Here is a 6,000-nt window from a genome sequence, read left to right on the forward strand (position 1 = left end):
CCCCAGAAACCTTCCCCCGCTGCGGCTGCCGGAACTCAGGGGCCGGGCACAGAGCGGCCCGGTCCCGCCGCAGCCTCCTGCTGCCCCGGGGAAGTGTCCGGCAGGGGCGACCGGGCATGGGGAGCTGCATGTATGGGGAGCGGGGAGGTGCTGGGGGGGAGCTCAGTGGGGTTGCTGTGGGAGGTGCTGGGGGGGAGCTCGGTGGGGAGAGGTGGGGTTGCTGTGGGGGGAGCGGGGAGGTGCTGGGGGGGAGCTCGGTGGGGAGAGGTGGGGTTGCTGTGGGGGGAGCTGGGAGGTGCTGTGTGGGGAGCGAGGTGGGGAGAGGTAGGGGTGCTGTGGGGGGAGCTGGGAGGTGCTGTGGGGGGGAGCTCGGTGGGGAGAGGTGGGGTTGCTGTGGGGGGAGCGGGGAGGTGCTGTGTGGGGAGAGGTGGGAGGTGCTGTGGGGGGAGCGGGGAGGTGCTGTGGGGGGAGCTCAGTGGGGAGAGCTCAGTGGGGAGAGGTGGGGGTGCTGTGGGGGGAGCGGGGAGATGCTGGGGGGGAGCTCAGTGGGGGGAGCTGGGAGGTGCTGTGGGGGGGAGCTCAGTGGGGAGAGGTGGGGTTGCTGTGGGGGGAGCGGGGAGGTGCTGGGGGGTAGCTCCGTGGGGTTGCTGTGGGGGGAGCAGGGAGGTGCTGTGTGGGGGGAGCTCAGTGGGGAGAGGTAGGGGTGCTGTGGGGGGAGCTGGGAGGTGCTGTGTGGGGGAGCTCAGTGGGGAGAGGTGGAGGTGCTGTGGGGGGAGCTGGGAGGTGCTGTGTGGGGGGAGCTCAGTGGGGAGAGGTAGGGGTGCTGTGGGGGGAGCTGGGAGGTGCTGTGTGGGGGAGCTCAGTGGGGAGAGGTGGGGTTGCTGTGGGAGGTGCTGTGTGGGGGAGCTCAGTGGGGAGAGGTGGGGGTGCTGTGGGGGGAGCTGGGAGGTGCTGTGGGGGGAGCTCTGTGGGGGAGCTCAGTGGGGAGAGGTGGGGTTGCTGTGGGGGGAGCGGGGAGGTGCTGGGGGGGAGCTCAGTGGGGAGAGGTGGGGTTGCTGTGGGGGGAGCGGGGAGGTGCTGTGTGGGGAGCTCAGTGGGGAGAGGTGGAGGTGCTGTGGGGGGAGCTGGGAGGTGCTGTGGGGGGGAGCTCCGTGGGGAGAGGTAGGGGTGCTGTGGGGGGAGCTGGGAGGTGCTGTGGGGGGGAGCTCGGTGGGGAGAGGTGGGGTTGCTGTGGGGGGAGCGGGGAGGTGCTGGGGGGGAGCTCGGTGGGGAGAGGTGGGGTTGCTGTGGGGGGAGCTGGGAGGTGCTGTGTGGGGAGCGAGGTGGGGTTGCTGTGGGGGGAGCTGGGAGGTGCTGTGTGGGGAGCTCAGTGGGGAGAGGTGGGGTTGCTGTGGGGTAGCTGGGAGGTGCTGTTTGGGGGAGCTCAGTGGGGCGAGGGGGGTTGCTGTGGGGGGAGCTGGGAGGTGCTGTGTGGGGAGCTCAGTAGGGAGAGGTGGGGTTGCTGTGGGGGGAGCTGGGAGGTGCTGTGTGGGGAGCTCAGTAGGGAGAGGTGGGGTTGCTGTGGGGGGACCTGGGAGGTGCTGTGTGGGGAGCTCATTGGGGGGAGCTGGGAGGTGCTGTGGGGGGAGAGGAGGTGCTGTGTGAGGGAGCTCAGTGGGGAGAGGTGGAGGGTGCTGTGTGGAGAAGCTCCATGTAAACATCTGCAAAACTTAACTCATTATCCTCTTTCAAATCCCTCCCTAAAAGTCTCCTTTCTGCGATGCCTACAAAAAGCTTGACAACAGGTAGGCTGCTGGGGGTGCATTGTTTCAAATAGTCCTTTGAAGCTCATAACACTTCCCAGGTTTCACAATGGTTATGTCTCCCCCCAGAGATGTTACATACAATCCCACAATAATATTCACACCTTTGCATTTCTAATACAATGAACTCCTAAGGTCCTTACACTTAATTCAGTACAGTTGGCTTTGGAAATTGCCAAATCTGTCACACTTAGCTCCTGGGGTCTTGTGATTACATGAGAATCTCAGCTTTCAGTTGAAAAAGCAAGTTTCTAGCCCTCATGGTAGCAGAGAAAAGCATGAAAATGTGACCTGAATAAATCCTCGTGGCTCAGAAATCAGAAGGCAAATAGAAAGCCCCCAAGTGTATCTATAGGTTTTTAAAATCTCATGATCTTTTGGAGCCTGACTTAAATTTTGAACACGAGGTTAGCCACATTACATACTTATATTATGGACTGGCTCAGGGGTCGGCAACGTTCAGCACGCGGCTCACCAGGGTAAGCACCCTGGCGGGCCAGGCCAGTTTTATTTACCTGCTGACGTGGCAGGTTCGGCCGATCGCGGCCCCCACTGGCCGCGGTTCGCCGTCCCGGGCCAATGGGGGCGGCGAGAAGCGGCGCAGGCGAGCGATGTGCTGGCCACGGCTTCCCGCCGCCCCCATTGGCCCGGGACGGTGAACCACGGCGAGTGGGGGCCGCGATTGGCCGAACCTGCCACGTCAGCAGGTAAATAAACTGGCCCGGCCCGCCAGGGTGCTTACCCTGGCGAGCCGCGTGCCGAACGTTGCCGACCCCTGGACTGGCTCCTACTCTGCTCCGGTTGAAGCCACTGGCAAAACTTGTATTTTGACTTTAGGGGGGCCCTATATGTGTGCTTTATTGTCTGGTATGGATTGTGCTGGTGGTTGATGTAATGTGTGAATTCTTCATTATCCTTAACTGTGCCACTCCAACAGAACTCTTGTCACACAGCAGAGGGAGCTCAACATGCCTTCTGCTCTACAATTTAATACTAAACAACTTTGTACATCTTGGAACCAGGCCATGATTTTTCAGATCTGCAGAACACAAACAAAGCTCACTGAAGTCAATGGGCTGTGTAGGTGCTTAGCACTTTGGCAGATCAGGCCAGGAGGTTACAGGGCTTGTGCATACATGTACAATGCATGATTTGCCAAGTCACATCATGATTTACACCCAGATAATGGAGAGTAGGCTCAAACTCTTGGGGTTGGTGCATACAAAAGGGGCCTACACTGGAGGACTGGACCAGACCTCAAAAAACCCAGTTCTAGTCTTGGCTTCACCCTCCATGTGCCTTAGTTTCCCTATCTGTAAAATAGGGATATTGATCTGACCTCCTTTGTAAAATGCTTGGAGATTTACCAATGAAAAGCACTAGATAAGAGCTGAGTATTATTATTACTGAACCACAAAGAGTCACAAATCATGGGGATTATACGCTAGCTGATGGGTAAATGTAACCCACTGGTCAGTGTGTGCTATGAATCCCTCATTGTGCCGGAGCCAAAAAGAGTGTGAGTCTGTTATAGCACCATCATAAAACCAGGCTGGATAGCTCAAGCTGTAGCAATTTATGCTTTTAGGGCTGGAGGTCCCAGTTCAGTTCTCAGTATCAGCCAAGATGGTGGTCATCACATAAGCATCTCCTTTCCAGCAGCCACAGAAAACTGCATTGGGCAGTCTCTCCTTCCCCACGGCAGTCCGTGACTTCCCCCAGCATCCTCTTCATATATTTCAATCATGTTCTTGGCAATTAATATTCAAGGGATTACCTTAGCCTCCTGATATTGTGCCATGGACAGGCAGTTGGAGAAATCTTCTAAAAGGAGCTGTGAACTAAAGAACTGGATTCACGCATAGGCAAAGAGAAGGAATGTGGTCTGAAGATGACCCTAGCCCTAAAAATTCATCTGGGAAGCAGAAAGAAGTTCTCACTTCCCTAATAAACATGGAGCTGTATAGTATGCCCATAGTGCCACCCTGCAGGCCACATCACCATATAAACCCCAATTAAAATGTGACCTGCCATATTTATGGGAACAGTTTAGAAATCCAGATTTGAGAATGAAGTAAGAAATCCCAACACTGAACTTAACAACCAGTAAAGACCTAGTGCCAGGAGAGATGATCATGGCAAGCAATTCTTACTATTTCTAAAGCAGCCAAAATTGTACCAAGTGCTACCCGGGCATGCAGGAAGACAGGCATCTGCCCTAAAGATCTTACAATCTTTGGCCCAACTCATGCAAGCTGACCTGCTTGCATGGTGCCTCATTGGGGCTCCATGCATGTCCCAGGTTCTGTCCACACAGACAAAGGGGCTGCAGAGAAGAGATTTAGCACAGAACAATGCCCCCCTTAAACAAACAGTTTAAGCCCCCCAAATCACCTTTTACTTATTTCCGTTTAGCAACACTGCTGATGGATTGCAATGCATTTAGCATTTCACCCTAATGCAGAACAATGAAATATCTGACCAGAGCTTTCATGCTCCCTCAAGCCTGGAGCCATTCTGTGCCAGTGACACCCCCCACATGAAATACATTATGCTGCCCCCCCCCAGGGGTTGTTCCAGCAGCCAGGAATTGCCAGAGCATAGGGGTGTTCCATTCATGCCTCCTTCTGTCTGTCCATGACCCCCATGCTGGAGGTGGCTCTGTAGGGGCCACTACAGCAGACAGAATTCTCAACTAGCCATTTCAGGGGCAAAGCAGATTTAATTTGTAGCAAAAAAGGGATGGAGGGTCTGGCCCATTTTCCTCTGTTAGTTATTGAACTTTAGCTTCTAGCAGTGTTTTTGCTGACAGAAATTCTGATTTGGGAAATAATTGCTAGCAATGTGCAATGCTTCAATAAAATGAAACTGTGCACAAAGCCGCCTGCTAATGGCAAGTACCTCAGGGGGAGATCCACAATTGGTGTAAATTATCATAGCTTCCTTGAAGCCAAGGGAACTATGACAGTTGATGGCAAGCGAGGCTCTGTCCCCAGAAGTCTGCCATTGGAAAGTTCGGTAGCATCTTACTATCTCAGGGTTGTTGCTGTTATTGTGTGTTTCATTGTGGGGATTATCTCCTGCTCTGAAACTGAGAACATCCCATAGTCTTAGATATTTGCTTCAGAGATAGTCCCGAACCTATAAAATACTATTTAATCTTCTTACGGGCTGCAGGTATTAAACTGGATTGTCTATTCCTCCAGCAATATGCCCTTCACATCTGACCCTGTCTCTTATCAGAATTCAGCTGGGAGAGACCTAACAAAAATGGGATAATTTTCTGCTGCTTCTACCCATAACTCATCTCCTTTCTGGGTGCTACATGTCAAAGAAGCCTCCAGCACTAAATGTTAGCAATGGAACCTCAGTTCCTCTTGAACATCATTTTTGAAGGTAAGCTATGGAGCTTCATATGATTGCCTGAGAGATCTCTATTAGCTAAGACAGTCTGATCACAAGGTAAAGGAATGGATTTGAATAATACTTGTAAGAGAAAATACTCTGCTTATAGAAGAATATTAAAATGGTGTTCAGTCAATGAGACTGGAAAAACAAGGGCTAGATCCTCAGAACGTATTAAAGTCATTGAGCTATAGCAATTTCCATCACCTGATGATCTGCCCTTTACAAGCAAAAGTTGTTTAGGTAGCTCGTTTTGGAGAGGAGAAGTAAATTGTTGTGTTTAAATAAGGGGTTAGTTCAGGTATCTTTTTCTGTTCTCTATTTTTCTTCTCTTTCTTTTATTTTGCTTTTTTTGTTGTGTTATGAAGGGTGACTTAATTTCCTTTACTTCTATACACTTTATTGAAGAATACAGCTGACTGTACCATTACATGCCTATAGTTAAGGTATGCACATGCACGGGTACTTTTTAGACACCAGGAATAGGATTTATATGATCGACCTCTCTCTCTCTCTCTCTCTCTGTAGCCCCCCATCACTGGAGTCTCTGAGCACCTCCCAAGTATTTAAAACAGAGATAGCAACATCTGCACCTGTCCCTTCCTTTCCCCTAGTTAGACATCTAAGTTGATTAGCTTATGAAGTTTTAAATATGTGAGTACGTGGGCTTGAAGAACAACTTAGTGAATGGCTTAGAGTTGTGTTCTATTTACATCCTCTCCTCATTTAATATAATAATCCCATTCTGAAAATACTGTGTTCAAAATAATAGTTTACGATACAATACACCAAC

Source organism: Emys orbicularis, chromosome 10, assembly GCF_028017835.1.
Source record: "Emys orbicularis isolate rEmyOrb1 chromosome 10, rEmyOrb1.hap1, whole genome shotgun sequence".
NCBI lineage: Eukaryota > Metazoa > Chordata > Testudines > Emydidae > Emys > Emys orbicularis.